Here is a 16,006-nt window from a genome sequence, read left to right on the forward strand (position 1 = left end):
TCTGTAGGTCTAAGTATTAGGAGTCTTTTCCCAGTCAGTACACTTCACATTGCCCTACTTCACAAGATCTGCTGTTGTCATTCACCTTAGAAGTACCACTGGACACCGATCACCCCTATAAGCTCTGTAGTGCATGTGATAACTGTGTAACACTGTAGTACAAATAACTAGATAGGTAGGGGTTATAATCTCAATGCTGGCAACTGTGTGTGTGTGTGTGTGTGTGTGTGTGTGTGTGTGTGTGTGTGTGTGTGTGTGTGTGTGTGTGTGTGTGTGTGTGTGTGTGTGTGTGTGTGTGAGAGAGAGAGACAGTTGTGTATGCAAGAGTGAGACAGTTTGTAGATTAAACATTTTTAGGCCAGTCCCACCCACAACACTTACCAGTGCCCCACTTTATCAGTCCTGCTGATGTCATTCCCCTTATTGGCACCTTTGGCCAGTTGGCAGCCCAGTAAGCTCCGTAGCACATGTGATAACTGCATGACACTATAGTACAAACTACTAGCTTGACACGGGTTCTAATTTCAGATGTGGCAAATAAGTGTGTGTGTGTGTGTGTACATGTTTGTAAGAATAAGCATTTTGATAAGTTTCCCACTCGCTGCCCTACTTTATCACTCCTGCTGATGCCATTCCCCTTATCATCAGCAGCTTTGGCCAGTTGTCAGTCCCATAAGCTCTGTAGCGTGTGTGATAACTTCATAACACTGTAGTGCAAGTAACTAGATAGGCAGGGGGTTTACTCTCAGATCTAGCAAATGTGTGGGTGGGTGTATAAGTGTGTGTGTAAGTGTGTATGTTTCTAGAAGGAAGTATTTTGAAAAGTTTCCCACCCACTGCCCTACTTTATCAGTCCTGCTGATGTCATTCCCCTTAGCACCTATAGTCAGTTGTCAGCCCAGTAAGCTCTGTAGCATGTATGATAGCCGTGTAACATTATAGTATAAATAACTAGATAGGCAAGGTCTCTATTCTTACATCTGGCAAATGTGGGTGTATAAGTGTGTATGTTTCTAGGAAGAACTATTTTGATAAGTTGCCAACCCACTGTCCTACTTTATCAGTCCTGCTGATGGCATTCCCCTTATCAGCACCTTTGGTCAGTTGTCAGCCCAGTAAACTCTGTAGCATGTGCAATAACTGTGTAACACTATAGTACAAATAACTAGATAGGTAGGGGTTCTACTCTTCAATCTGGCAAATGTGTGAGTGGGTGTGTAAGTGTGTATGCCTGTAGGAAGAAGTATTTTGATGAGTTTCACACCCACTGGCCTACTTTATCAGTGATGCTGATGTCACTCTCCTTATAGGTTCATAGGCATTTACTTGGCTAATGGCCCTGGAGCCATTACAAACCTAGCCCACAGACATGCCCTGCCAGTGTGTCACCCAGCATTAGCTCCCAGTGCCTCTATCAAGTAGAGCCACTGGAGTGTTCCCTAGGGTGAACTTTATATTACCCATCCACTCATCAATATTTCTCTGGAACAGGGTCATCTAGGTGCTTTGCTTGACATGTTTGGGAAGTCTTTTCCAGGACATGTGCAGTTTCTGAGTGAGGAACCTGTCCCTCCAGCATGTTGTGTTGATTGTGGTAATGAGGTTGAGGTCCCTGCAGTGTGTGGTGCAGAGGGGTTGGATGTCTTTAGATATAGCATTTCTAAAAGAGCTGGGTTAGATATGGCTTTGCAAGTCAAGCAGAGATAGTCACTAAGTAGGTAATATGAGATAGAGAATAGCTGAAGTCTTTTGAGTCTGTCTGTGTAGGACATGTGTTTAATGCCTAGGATCCTCTTTGTGAGGTACTTCTGTGGCCTCTTCAGCTGTTGCAGGTATCTAGTGGAGTACATGCTAAATGGACCACTATATGTGATGATTGGTCTAATGAGGGAAAAGTTCAGAGATGATTACCTCTTTCTTCCTGGATCCAAAACCATCGGTAATGAGATGTGCCAAATAGAAGGATTTCCTGACCACAGTGGCAATGTGGTGGTTAAAGGAGAGGTTACTGTCAACCTGTGTCCCCAGATCTCTTATAATGCCTACAGTGTTTAATGGGCTCCCATCAATGTGGTACTTAGTAGGAACTGAGTTTTTACCAAAGGGACTGATGATGCATTTTGTGGTGTTAAGCTTCAGCCCATTGTTTACACAGCAGTCAGTCATCTCAGTGAGGCCTTTCTGTAGGATGTCTGCATCACTTGTTGATTTAATGATGGCTCCCAGCTGTCTGTGAACTTGGTCAGCCAGAGTTCTTTTGTGTTGGCCTGGACTCCTGAGAAGTAGAAGCTGAACAGGAGAGTACCCAGGAGTGATCCCTGTGGGACTCCACTCATGACTGGTTGGCAGTCTGACTTGGAGATCACTACTTTCACACTGCGTGCTCTATCTGTGATGCAATTTGCAACCCCCCTAGTGATATAGGGGTTGATGCCTAGTTTGGTGGGTTCAGCAATAATTCCTGACTGAGGAATGGCATCAAGAGCCTTGGCTAGATCGATGTAGGCTGTATGCAATGCCTTACTGTCATACACAGCCCTGGTGTCTGACTCAAAGAAGTCAACCAAGTTGTGCAGGCTTGAGTTCCCTTTCACAAAACCAAACTGTGTGGGATCCAGAATTAGGAGATTACCTATATGTTTGTCAATCAGGTCCCTGATGATGCGCTCCATAGCTGTACATATCAGACTTGTCAGGCTAATGTGTTGATAATTCCCAGGGTCTGTAGTTGCTACACCTTTATGGAGAGGGATCACTGTAGCAGTGCACCATTTGGAGGGACAAAGCCTGAGGTCAGGCTGTGACTGAACAGGGCACACAGATGTGGTGCCAGATATCTTAGTAGTTCATGTAAAACACAGCCAGAGATAATTTTGGGTCCCATGGAAGCTATATTCTTCCCCATGGACAATGCAGGTTTAACCTAGGTGGCAGTAATCTTGGGTGCTTGGCATTCTGACTGTTCCCCTGGGGGGGTGAGATGGGTAAAGCTGGCACTGAATGTGTTGGCAAGAATGTTGGCAATATCTGTTGGCTCTGTATTGGAGGTAGCATTGTGCAGTAACTCAGAGCACTTCTGGGTATTGCCATGGAGGTTCTTGATATAACTATCAAAGGCTTTGTGATTCTTGTCAGTGTCTGCTGCAATTCTGCCGTCATACCTGGCTTTAGATGATTTCATGAGGGATCTTGAGTTGTTGTTGAGGCTAATAAGGGAGTTTTACCACTTTTGTGACTCCACCTTTTTCTGCAACAGTTTCTTCCTTCTGTTGTACATTTTATTAATGGCAAGGGACCACCAGACTGGCCTCCAGTGTTTGGATGCGAGTGTCATGGTTCTGTTGGGTATGGCTAGTTCCATGCATTGATGTATATGTTTGTACAGTGCATTTGAGTATGATTCGGCAGTCATGCAGGTATTTTTCATTGGCATGGGTGCTATGAAGTTAGCTAACTCTGTTTTTGGGGTCCATAGTCAGCTTTGGCAAAGTTTGTCAAGGTTTGCGGGGGGTGTAGGTGAGATGTGGATTTCCATGGTGATTACTTTATGGTTGCATCTGACCAGGTAGGGATTGATTACTGTTGTCAAGCAATGATCCCATATGTTAGTAATCAACACAGGTCAAGGATGTTGCTTCCTCTCCTGGGTGTCAAAATGAGCTGATCCAGGTCGTCGGAACTGATGAATTCCAGGAAGTTTTGGGCCAGTGTATTGGTGCTTGAGTATCTTTCCCAGTTGATGGAGTAGTAAAAGTCTCCTAGTATGAGAGTGTTGGGTTGGACCTTGACAGATTCCAGGGTGTTGAGGAATGTGGATTGAGAGTCTAGGGACATGGATGGGGACCTACAGAAGACTATGACTTGGATTGCATTATTACCCAATGTCAGTTGTACCTGAAATATCACAGACGCATTATGCTGGGATACTAGTCTGGAGGTGTGCATATCTTTTATGAATATGGAAATACCACTGCCTTTGGAGCTGTGGTCCATGTTTTCGGGCTAACAGGTGTGGAATGTGTTATAGCCTGGTAGTGCAGGGGTGCTGTCTGCTGCTGTAAACCAGGTCACTGTTACAGCACAAATGTCAATGGTTCTCCACTTTGAGGAGTAGCTGTATCTCAAGATTTAGATGTCTAGTGTTGAGCAGGATGATCCTCAGATTGCATATATGAATAGCTGCTATGGTGGCAGTCTGATTTGGAATACCGCCTAAAAAGGCACTATAGGGGTGGCAAGACACATAGCCAGTACCTGGAAACCCAGGGGTGACAGATGCAGGCCATCTCTGGCAAGCCATCGCATTCTGTCAATCATGTCATTCCAAGACACAGATACTGGATCCCCCGAGAATGACACCAGAAACTTAAGCTAATTGTTGAAAGTCAATCATTTGTTGTTTGTACTGCGGTATCATTTTGGGTGACAGTAGTATACTGCTCAGGGCTACTGTCATACCTGCCTGGCCCACATAATCTGAGAGCTCCACCATGTCTCTTTTCATGTAGTCCAGGGACGTGCATCTCAGGTCATTCACACACACATGGATAATGACAGAGTGATACTTGTAGTTGTTGTGGACTGACCTGACTGAGTGTGTTGTGTGTTCAATTTTCGCACCTGATAGATAGCCAACTGTTACCTTCTCCATGCTCAGCATAGTGAGTGGGACACCTGTGTGCCTCACTATTTAGTCACCTATGATTACTGTATTAGGCAAGGTGGTTAGCCTTAAGGCTTAGGATGAGGGGCACACTGTGTAGGTAAGATGTGTCCTGTGGCTTGTGCTGTGCTGTGGTGGTTGAGTGGTGTCTGTCTTGGTGGTCTCTGCTGTTTGGGTAAATGTTTATTGAGTGCCTCTGTGTAGGTGGGTGTGTGTTTTTTGTTTGTATGTCAGAGCTGTAATAGTGGGTGTTCTGGAGGGGTGTGTGTTCCATGTGGTGTGGTGCAGGTGTTGACCCTTCTTCACTTGAATAGCTAGTCCGGTCTTCGCTAGAGAGTGCCTATCTTCCAATTCTGTGATATAGGGGTATCTCTCACAAGTCTGAGTGTTGGGAGTTTAGAGGAGAGGGTTGTCTGTGTAAATGAGGCAGTTGCAACAGTGCCTCAGAATTCCCAAGTGCACCAGGTTAATGGGCAAAATCACAGGAAACTGCACTTTAATCATGCCAGGAGGGGTGGTCATAACTACTAAGTACTGGAGCTAATTCCGTGAGGAATGACTACTTCTGATGGCTCTCAGGTGTGCTAGAATAATTGATACAAAAACCTGTTGAAGTGCAAAGCTATTAGGCTGTTTGAAGTGCAAGAGAGAAAGAACTAGCAAGATCTAAGGGAAAAACTGAAGGCAAACTTTCTGGCACCTGTAATAGTTGTGCCATTATCAGCACCTTTGACCAGTTGTCAGCCTAGTGAGTTCTGTAGCACAGGAAATAACTGCATAACACTATAGTAGAAATAACTAGATAGGCAGGGGTTCTAATCTCAATACTGGCAAGTAAGTGTGTGAGGGTGCGCGTGTGTGTGTGTGCGCGTGTGTGTGTGTGTGTGTGTGTGTGTGTGTGTGTGTGTGTGTGTGTGTGTGTGTGTGTGTGTGTGAGAGAGAGAGAGAGATACCATTTTGAGTTGTGTACCATCCTGTAAATTTCCCATCACCTTACTTTACTAGGCCTGCTGATGTCATTCACCTTATCTTGGGACTAGGAGAAATCATGTAAGCTCCGTGGAGCATCTGATAACTGTGCAACACTATAGTAGTAATAACTCGATAGCTAGAGGTTCTAATTTCAGTAATGGCAACTGTGTGTGTGTGTGTGTGTGTGTGTGTGTGTGTGTGTGTGTGTGTGTGTGTTTGGGTGAAGATCATACCCTGTTTGGCTGATGCCATTTTGATGTGTGTACTATCCACACCTGTTTACCACTTCCTGATGGCATTACTTTATATAGTGTGGTAACGGCATCTGCCTCACATGCAGCATGTTAAACCATTGTGCAGGCCGGATCTCGTATTACTGAGTGAAAGCTCAAACAATCAAAACCACATCAGCCGAACACACTTTAGCGAAAGTGCTTTTCACCGAAAAAGCACTTTCGCTAAACCATGTTAAAAAAAAAACTATAAAACAAAAAAAAACAAAAACACAATAGTCACATTTACGCAGTGGGGCAAGCCCCCTGCACCCCCCACACCTCACCTACTTTAATGTTCTCACTCTGAGATCGCACTACAGAGGGGAAAAGGGAATATTCCCTTATCCCCACTGTGCTACAATCTCAAAAACAGCCATCTCCCCACATTTTCATCCTTATTTAAGCACACTTTCACGACAGTGCTTTTTGATAAAAAGCACTTTCGCAAATGTGTGCTCGGCCATTTCATGTTTGGTGAAATGGCCATTCGATAAAGAGTACAGATCCCGTGCAGGCCATACCAGTCCTCTGTACAGATGTCTATGGAATATACAGATGTTTGCAACCTATATGTGGTCTGTATCCTTTAACAATGCCCATATATGTGATATTGTTGCCAAATTGGCCACAGTGAGTGTAGTGACACACATGCCATCCTCAGGTATCATACCTGACTGAAACATCATGCTGATAGAATGTCTGCTACACTATCACTTGTCCAGGGTTGTAGGAGCAATACATAACTCCACATGCTATTTATGATGCGTTATCTCCCCATCCATGAAGGCATTCAGAACATTATGTGCTGGAAGAGGTAGTGTGTTATGTCCCATGCATATAATCTATGTGGGGCATGTCATGTGCATGTAGTATTACAGTACATCAAAGTGGACATGTAGGTTTACTAATCTGTCTATTGCCAACTGTGTTTGTGTTACTGTGTGCACATCCCCTGTGTCAGTCCTTACTGGGTGTATGCAAAGGATATACCAGTTTGTCTCCCTGTTCCACCCCGTGAACTCAGGAATACATACCACAAGCCTGTCATAGACAGTATCATGCATACCCTCATCAACTGCATCAGGATTAAGTGTATGGGAATGAAATGACAGGGCCAATAGGTGTTGACAGGTGAATCTTTTGCAGTTAATATAATGGCTATGCTTCTGAGGGACCTGCTGACAGTTCTGCAGTAACCTGTTCTGCATGTATGAGCCTGTGGTACTACACAACACTAAGGTAAAATGTATGAAGGCTACCTGTCTATGACAGGGGATATGTATACAAAGTCACACTGCCTGACAACAGTGTCCCTCACACACTGTTGCATGCATACATACCTGGTACATGTACACATAAAGCTATACTTTGCCTATGACATGGTCGGTGTATTTCCACACTGCCATACTCCCTCTTGGGAATATCTGCAGGACCACAGCCTACAGACACCTGGAACACAAACAGAATACAGTATGTCAGACTACTTTCAGTCAGTGGTACTAACAGCAATAATGCATCCTGGCTAATAAGGTACATACACATGTATGTGTACCCATAACAAATGCAAGCAGACAGCACCTTACATAGTATTACATAGCTACACTGTACTATATTCACCCTGTGCATCAGACCCATATTAGCATGTCCCTGCATCAATGGTATGGATGACAGGGATGAAGCACAGGTGTCATCATATGCACAGGGTGTGGTGAGGCTTTGCCAGAGGCCTAGGCTGGGTTATATGGATGACATCATGTGTATGTGTTTGGAGGGGTATCCAATACATGGGCTGTACAGAGGTGCTGTGAGTGTCTAGAGGTGACCTGCCTGTGATATAGATATGTGTGTGTGTGTGTGTGTGTGTGTGTGTGTGTGTGTGTGTGTGTGTGTGTGTATGCATACAGTCATGCCATGTGGCTGCCCTATACAGGGGTATGTTGGACAGCTGTGGACCGTACATGGAAGGGTGTCCAGTTCATCGTCTCCGGCCACGGACGTGGGAACTGGTCCTGCCAGAGGTATCACTGGCACCACCAGGCCCAAGGCTATATGCAGTACTGCTTCCTAATGGTGACTGGTGTCTGCTGGATCCATGCACTTTATGGGACCAGCCAAGACCACGTGCCCATGGCCTGCTCTGTTGTGATGTGGAAAGCAACCCCACCTTCAGTAGTACTGGTGTCACTGCCACTACAGGAGTGTGAAGGTGTATGGCCTCATTGACTCTCAGCTGTTGTTGGTGCTGACCTACTTCCACGTGGCCGATACCCATCTCCCACCACACTCTCTAGCACACAAATGCCACGGTTGAGGACTGCCAAGGTCTCACCCCACCATCTCTTCATGACCTCAGTATTTTGATGTGTGGCCTCAACAAGGTCATGTATGTTGCCATGTAAATCGGGAAGAGTTGCATCCACCACCCCGAGTATTTGTCTGGTGTGGCATTCACTATGTGCCTGTGCATCCATGACAGCCCAAAACATGCATCTGGGGACTCCTGCTGTGGCATTTGTGACAGCGGCTTGACAAGCAGCAGTCCTCCTGTGAGCACCCCTGTCCATCCACCTGTGTGGGACCTCACCTACACTTTGGCTATGGCCAGTGTCTACACTCACACCTGCCATAGTCATCACACTAGCCTGTTCCATGCCACCACCTGCCAACTGTCCATCATCTGTGGCCACTGGTGATGGGGTATGTGTGAGCATTATCACTGTGTGCAGGGATGGTGTGGACAAAAATGGGATGCCATCCAATGGCATAGATTCACCCCCTGACAACCCCTCCTGTACCTCACAATTCCTATCATCACTGTCAGTGTCTGCAGAGACAATGACATCAGTTTCCAAGCAGGAGAGACCCCGAATGCCATCACCACCTGTGAGGGGAAGACAACATATGTACATTAATACCTGCACTTTGAGGTTGGCTGGTACACACGCGCGCACACACACACACACACACACACACACACACACACACACACACACACACACACATGCACAGACACTTACAGGTGAGGTGGCACAAATCTGTTACACAGACCTCACATTTCCCAAATGGTTACATGCATGACACACTGCCCTCAACATCATGCATTGCAGCCAGTTTAACTAACAATATAGTGCTCGGGGATACGTGAGTAGTGTTAGTAGGTGATGGCCCTTCCCCAGCACAGACTGCACCCATGTACACATCACTGCTGTTCACCTGTATAGCACAGTGGCAAGTACTACAGAACATACCTCACAACTGTACAAATCCTCGCAGGATGTGTAGCTGTCTGGCTCATATGTTTGCTCTGTTTCTCATAACCCCTGTGTTTGTCTGATACATAACTGGGATGATCTGAGCAGTGACGTCACTGATTAATGACATACATTTGAGTTTCAGGCCTCCAAACCAGCAGTAAATGTTTGCCTACACAATTCCTGTTATATCACCAACCTTCTAGGCTTACAGTGGATATGATAAGTGTACAGAACCCTGTTAACATGCCATGTTCTTGTAATATACAAGTTGAGACTGCAATAATGCATTAAAATATATTACCAACCTTTCATGTGATATATGACCTGTGCAATCCAATCGATAAACAAATAAATTATTTGTAAAATATAATGAATGACAAATGTAGAATGTGGTGGTTGCATAAGTGTGCACACTCTTAAAATGATACTTTGTTGAAGCACCTTGCAAGTGACGTACAACATTCACTCTTCTTGGGAAGGTGTCTATCAGCATGGCACATCTTTGACTTGGTATTATTTGGCCATTCTTCCTTGCAAATGTCCCCCAACTCTGTCAGATTGAAAGGGCAGCTCATGTGCACAGCTCTTGTCACATCACACTGGGGTTTTGCTATCGGGTTTAGGTCTAGGATCTGGATGGGCCAGTCAATGACTGAGTGTGTTCAAGTAGAGCCATTCTTGGGTAGCTTTGGATGTATGCTTCGAGTCTTTGTCATGTTGAAGGGTGACACCCATCCCCATTCTTGGGTAGCTTTGGATGTATGCTTCGAGTCTTTGTCATGTTGAAGGGTGACACCCATCCCCATCCTCACCATTCTTGCAGACACCTGATGGATGCGGGCCAGATGTGAGTGTTACTTTGAACTGTTCAGAATTCCCACCACCATGGCTACAGGCCCAGTTCCAGCTTTAAAACAGCATCCCTGCAGCAGGCCAATGCCACTAGTGTGATTCAATCATGGGGATGGTGGACTTCAGGTGAAGAGACATGTTGCTTGTGTGCCACACGTACCTTTTGGTATTGTGGCTGTGAGGTCGATCTATAGTCTCTTTACACCATAACACATTTTCACACATGCTTCTGGGAGACCTGATGCGCTGTATTGCAAGTTGTATCCACCCCTGGATGTTTTTTTGGTATGGGGAAATGCTTCCATCTTCTGACCCTACAGGCCAGACTATATAGTTTACATATCTAGTTTATTAAAATTAAAAGTATATGATAGATGAAGTACTTTTACATATATAAAGACTTTGTTTTTTGTATTTTTCATATTTTTATATTTTGGTCCATTTTATGCTTTATGGTTTATGTATCTTTTTAAAGAAGTTTGATGTGTTTTAATCAGTATTTCTATTGGCTGCTAGATCCTAATGATTTGTTACACAAGTATAAAACAAGGATTCAAGTGTTATAATGTTGTCTGAGGAAGTTTGGTGATGTACACCAGATGAAAGCGCTAACCTGAATACAATTATCGGATTTTATCTCCTGGGTTCCTTGCCTGCTGTTTTTGTTCTGTTTACTAGTTTTTGCTGTTTTTCTTGGAATACATACTATAACATGAGGGAGGAGCATAGGGTGACATACAAGAGTGGAGGAAGATGCACACAGGTGGAATATATCCAATGTAGGATGGCCAGTTTGAAGGAGATTGGAAACTGTAAAGTGGTGACAGGGAAAAGTGCATTTAGGCAGCATAGAATGTTGGTTTGTAAGATGACATTGGTGATCAAGAAGAGGAGGAGGAGTGTGAGGGCAGCACCAAGGATCACATGGTGAGAACTAGAAAAGGGTGCTTGTGAGGTGGAGTTCAGGGAATAGTTAAGACAGGCACTGGATGGCAGTGACGGTTTACCAAATATCAAGTACAGCAGAGCTAGTAAGGGAGACAGCTAAAAAAGGTGGTTGGTATGACATGTGGATGGGAGAAGGAGTACAAGAAGACCTGGTGGTGGACTGAGGAAGTTCAGGACAGTATACAGAGACAGAGGTTGGGGAAGAAGGAGTGGGATTGTCAGAAAGATGAGGAAAGTAGACAGGTGTATAAGAGATGAGGTGCATGGCAAAGGCTAAGGATGAGGCATATGAAGAGTTGTATGGCAGGTTGGACACTAAGGAGGGATGAAAGGACTTATACCGATTGGCTAGACAGAGGGACTGAGGTAGGAAAGATGTGCAGCAGATAAGGGTGATAAAGGATAATAAGGCAAATGTACTCACAAGTGAGGGCAGTATGTTGAGCAGATAGACAGAGTACTTTGAGAGGCTGATGAATGAAGAGATTGAGAGAGAAGGTTGGATGATGTGGGTATGGTGAATCAGGAAGTGCAACAGCTTACCAAGGAGGAAGTAAGGATAGCTTCAGAGAGGATGAATACTGGAAAGCCTGTTGGTCCACATGACATACCTGTGGAAGCATGGAGGTGTTAGGGGAAATGGCAGTTGTGCTTTTAACTAGATTTTTTAATGATATCTTGGAAAGTGAGAGGTTGCATGAAGAGTGGAGACAAAGTGTTTGGGTACCATTTTAAGAATACGGTTGAAGTGCAGAGCTGTAGTAACTACAGAGGGATAACACTGATCAGTCCCAGCATGAGGTTATGTAAAGAGTAGTGGAAGCTAGGTTAAGAAGGGAGGTTATGAGTATTGGTCAGCAGTATGTTTTCATGCCAGGAAAGAGCACTACAGATGTGATGTTTGCTCTGAGAGTGTTGATGGAGAAGTACAGAGAAGGTCAGGAGTTGCTTTGGGCCTTTCCAGACTTAGAGAAAGCATATAACAGGGTGCCTAGGGAGGGGTTGTGATAGAAGGAAATCATGAGTGGCAGAGATATATGTAAGAGTGGTACAGGATATGTACAAGGGTGGTGTGACAGGGTTGAGATCTGTGCGGGGAGTGACTGATACGTTTAAGGTGGAGGTGGGAGTGGCAGAGATATATGTAAGAGTGGTACAGGGTATGTACAAGGGTGGTGTGACAGGGGTGAGATCTGCGCTGGGAGTGACTGATACGTTTAAGGTGGAGGTGGGAGTGGCAGAGATATATGTAAGAGTGGTACAGGGTATGTATAAGGGTGGTGTGACAGGGGCGAGATCTGCGGTGGGAGTGACTGATACATTTAAGGTGGAGGTGGGAGTGGCAGAGATATATGTAAGAGTGGTACAGGATATGTACAAGGGTGGTGTGACAGGGTTGAGATCTGCGCTGGGAGTGACTGATACGTTTAAGGTGGAGGTGGGAGTGGCAGAGATATATGTAAGAGTGGTACAGGATATGTACAAGGGTGGTGTGACAGGGTTGAGATCTGCGCTGGGAGTGACTGATACGTTTAAGGTGGAGGTGGGAGTGGCAGAGATATATGTAAGAGTGGTACAGGGTATGTACAAGGGTGGTGTGACAGGGGTGAGATCTGCGCTGGGAGTGACTGATACGTTTAAGGTGGAGGTGGGAGTGGCAGAGATATATGTAAGAGTGGTACAGGGTATGTATAAGGGTGGTGTGACAGGGGCGAGATCTGCGCTGGGAGTGACTGATACGTTTAAGGTGGAGGTGGGAGTGGCAGAGATATATGTAAGAGTGGTACAGGGTATGTACAAGGGTGGTGTGACAGGGGCGAGATCTGCGGTGGGAGTGACTGATACGTTTAAGGTGGAGGTGGGAGTGGCAGAGATATATGTAAGAGTGGTACAGGGTATGTACAAGGGTGGTGTGACAGGGGCGAGATCTGCACTGGGAGTGACTGATACGTTTAAGGTGGAGGTGGGAGTGGCAGAGATATATGTAAGAGTGGTACAGGATATGTACAAGGGTGGTGTGACAGGGGCGAGATCTGCGCTGGGAGTGACTGATACATTTAAGGTGGAGGTGGGAGTGGCAGAGATATATGTAAGAGTGGTACAGGATATGTACAAGGGTGGTGTGACAGGGGCGAGATCTGCGCTGGGAGTGACTGATACGTTTAAGGTGGAGGTGGGAGTGGCAGAGATATATGTAAGAGTGGTACAGGGTATGTACAAGGGTGGTGTGACAGGGGCGAGATCTGCGCTGGGAGTGACTGATACGTTTAAGGTGGAGGTGGGAGTGGCAGAGATATATGTAAGAGTGGTACAGGGTATGTACAAGGGTGGTGTGACAGGGGCAAGATCTGCACTGGGAGTGACTGATACGTTTAAGGTGGAGGTGGGAGTGGCAGAGATATATGTAAGAGTGGTACAGGGTATGTACAAGGGTGGTGTGACAGGGGCAAGATCTGCACTGGGAGTGACTGATACGTTTAAGGTGGAGGTGGGAGTGGCAGAGATATATGTAAGAGTGGTACAGGGTATGTACAAGGGTGGTGTGACAGGGGCGAGATCTGCACTGGGAGTGACTGATACGTTTAAGGTGGAGGTGGGAGTGGCAGATATATGTAAGAGTGGTACAGGATATGTACAAGGGTGGTGTGACAGGGGCAAGATCTGCACTGGGAGTGACTGATACGTTTAAGGTGGAGGTGGGAGTGGCAGAGATATATGTAAGAGTGGTACAGGGTATGTACAAGGGTGGTGTGACAGGGGCGAGATCTGCGCTGGGAGTGACTGATACGTTTAAGGTGGAGGTGGGAGTGGCAGAGATATATGTAAGAGTGGTACAGGGTATGTACAAGGGTGGTGTGACAGGGGCGAGATCTGCGCTGGGAGTGACTGATACGTTTAAGGTGGAGGTGGGAGTGGCAGAGATATATGTAAGAGTGGTACAGGGTATGTACAAGGGTGGTGTGACAGGGGCGAGATCTGCGCTGGGAGTGACTGATACGTTTAAGGTGGAGGTGGGAGTGGCAGAGATATATGTAAGAGTGGTACAGGGTATGTACAAGGGTGGTGTGACAGGGGCGAGATCTGCGCTGGGAGTGACTGATACGTTTAAGGTGGAGGTGGAGTGGCAGAGATATATGTAAGAGTGGTACAGGGTATGTACAAGGGTGGTGTGACAGGGGCGAGATCTGCGCTGGGAGTGACTGATACGTTTAAGGTGGAGGTGGGAGTGGCAGAGATATATGTAAGAGTGGTACAGGGTATGTACAAGGGTGGTGTGACAGGGGCGAGATCTGCGGTGGGAGTGACTGATACGTTTAAGGTGGAGGTGGGAGTGGCAGAGATATATGTAAGAGTGGTACAGGGTATGTACAAGGGTGGTGTGACAGGGGTGAGATCTGCGGTGGGAGTGACTGATACGTTTAAGGTGGAGGTGGGAGTGGCAGAGATATATGTAAGAGTGGTACAGGGTATGTACAAGGGTGGTGTGACAGGGGCGAGATCTGCGCTGGGAGTGACTGATACGTTTAAGGTGGAGGTGGGAGTGGCAGAGATATATGTAAGAGTGGTACAGGGTATGTACAAGGGTGGTGTGACAGGGGCGAGATCTGCGCTGGGAGTGACTGATACGTTTAAGGTGGAGGTGGGAGTGGCAGAGATATATGTAAGAGTGGTACAGGGTATGTACAAGGGTGGTGTGACAGGGGCGAGATCTGCGCTGGGAGTGACTGATACGTTTAAGGTGGAGGTGGGAGTGGCAGAGATATATGTAAGAGTGGTACAGGGTATGTACAAGGGTGGTGTGACAGGGGTGAGATCTGCGGTGGGAGTGACTGATACGTTTAAGGTGGAGGTGGGAGTGGCAGAGATATATGTAAGAGTGGTACAGGGTATGTACAAGGGTGGTGTGACAGGGGCGAGATCTGCGCTGGGAGTGACTGATACGTTTAAGGTGGAGGTGGGAGTGGCAGAGATATATGTAAGAGTGGTACAGGGTATGTACAAGGGTGGTGTGACAGGGGTGAGATCTGCGGTGGGAGTGACTGATACGTTTAAGGTGGAGGTGGGAGTGGCAGAGATATATGTAATAGTGGTACAGGGTATGTACAAGGGTGGTGTGACAGGGGTGAGATCTGCGCTGGGAGTGACTGATACGTTTAAGGTGGAGGTGGGAGTGGCAGAGATATATGTAAGAGTGGTACAGGGTATGTATAAGGGTGGTGTGACAGGGGTGAGATCTGCGGTGGGAGTGACTGATACGTTTAAGGTGGAGGTGGGATGACATCAGGGATCAGGTATAAACCCTTTCTTATTTACAATGGTGATGGACAGGTTGACAGACAAGATAGTCCACATTGACTACGATGTTTGCAGATGACATTGTGATCTGTATTGAGAGTAGGGAGCAGTTTTTGGAGAGCCTGGAGAGCTGGACATATGCTCTAGAGAGGAGAGGAATGAAGGTCAGCAGGACTAAGACAGAATATTTGTGTGAAGGTCAGCAGGACTAAGACAGAATATTTGTGTGTGAATAAGTGGGAGGATAGCGGAATGTTGAGGATGCAGGGAGTAGAGTTGGCAAAGGTGGATGAGTTTAAATGATTGGGATCAACATTTCAGAGTAATGATGACTGTGGAGGACAGGTGGAGAAGAGTGTCAGGTGTGATTTCTGACAGATGAGTAGCAGTAAAAATGAAAGCAAAAGTCCACAAGTTGGTAGTGAGACCAGCTATTGTATATGAGTTGGAGACAGTGGCATTGACAAAAAGGCAGGAGTCAGAGCTGGACGTGGCAGAGTTACAGATGTTAGGATTTGCACTGGGTGTAATGAGGGTGGACAGGATTAGCAATGTGTATATCAGAGGGTCAGCCCATGTTGGATGGTATTAAGACAAAGCTAAAGAGGCAATATTATATTGGTTTGGACATGTGCTGAGGAGGGAAGCTGAGTATATTGGGAAAAGGATGGTAAGGCTGAAGCTGCCATGTAAGAGGAAAAGGGGAAGGCCTCAGATAAGGTTTCCGGATGTGGTTAGAGAGGATA

The sequence above is a fragment of the Protopterus annectens genome, chromosome 16.part0 (assembly GCF_019279795.1).
Source record: "Protopterus annectens isolate FY-2018-M chromosome 16.part0, PAN1.0, whole genome shotgun sequence".
NCBI classification, from domain to species: domain Eukaryota; kingdom Metazoa; phylum Chordata; order Ceratodontiformes; family Protopteridae; genus Protopterus; species Protopterus annectens.